General features: G+C 37.9%; 1 long non-coding RNA gene across 1 annotated transcript in view; it reads right to left on the bottom strand.

The window, feature by feature from the left end:
• Nucleotides 1–166, bottom strand: part of LOC130574128 (uncharacterized) — a 15,616-nt gene extending 15,450 nt beyond the window's left edge. Inside the window, exon 1 of the long non-coding RNA XR_008965388.1 lies at nt 22–166. This is a non-coding gene — a long non-coding RNA (uncharacterized LOC130574128). The remainder of the gene's footprint in view (nt 1–21) is intronic.
• Nucleotides 167–1,073: the final 907 nt, after the last annotated feature.

Genomic DNA, 1,073 nt, shown 5'->3' with positions numbered 1-1,073 from the left:
TACCGATTTATCATAACACACCAGTTATTCCATCGTCAGGGTCGCGCACGGGAAGTTCCCGGAGCCGGGTGGTCTTCCGGAGAATAAAATACKGGGCGCAAGAGGAAAGAGCCGAGCGGGGGCTGCTTTCTGTGCTGGGAGCACGGGCCTTCACAGCTTCCAAAGCTCAAATAGCTACTGAAGTAACTCCTTCAGGGACAAATTTAAATGCATGTATAATCATTCACACTCATGAAAAGCATTCGGGGAAAGATTCTTATCAGAAACTGCCATTAAAGGGAAATATTTGGGGGTTGTCCACCCCTCACGTTCATCATAGGGATCTGAATTCCTGTTCCTCCAAGAAATTTGTTTAAAAAGCTTCTCAAAGATTTTATGCCCAAATGTTCATATTTCTCTGCAGCAAAGAGATTATATTCCCTGTATCCAACAAACCACAGTTACAATGCTATTTTATACACACATGCTTTTCACCTCTTTTTTTGGTCCACTTACTAGTTTTCCTCTTTAAAAATAACACAAACACAACCAAACAAAACCAAAAACAAAACCACAATCTGCAGACGCACAAAAAACCCCAAACCCCAAAAAGCCCACAAGAAATGACCATGTTCTTGGCAAGTCAGAATCTGTGATTTGCGGCTCTCTCCTTCAGAACTGCTCCTTCTGAATTTTAAAATTACCCATCTCAACAGAAATTGGTATGCTGACAGAAGAAACCTCAATAGCTGCATAAGAATCTGTATTCATTCAATCTCATGTTGAGGACTTTGCTTTGTAAGACAGTATTTTATAATATGTCAGGTTTTGCTTTTCTGATTCTTTGTTGTTTAAACTGACGAGCAATATGCTACCTTTTCTTTTTATCCTCCATTTAAAAGTTAGCAATTTTCTACAACAATAAATGGAGTAAAAAAAGTAAAAACTCRCATTGAAAAATGCTTGGAAAAAATCTTGAAAAATCATACCTACTCTTGTTTGTAATGTGTGAAATTATTACAAGTATGTTCACTATGAGGACTATTGATAGATTACTCACAATTTAGCTAAATTCAATGAACCACATACTGTGC

This window comes from Malurus melanocephalus, unplaced genomic scaffold (assembly GCF_030028575.1).
Source record: "Malurus melanocephalus ecotype Western Australia unplaced genomic scaffold, MMel_1.1 scaffold_0, whole genome shotgun sequence".
In the NCBI taxonomy this organism is placed as follows: domain Eukaryota; kingdom Metazoa; phylum Chordata; class Aves; order Passeriformes; family Maluridae; genus Malurus; species Malurus melanocephalus.
This window is presented reverse-complemented; position numbering and strand designations above follow the sequence as displayed.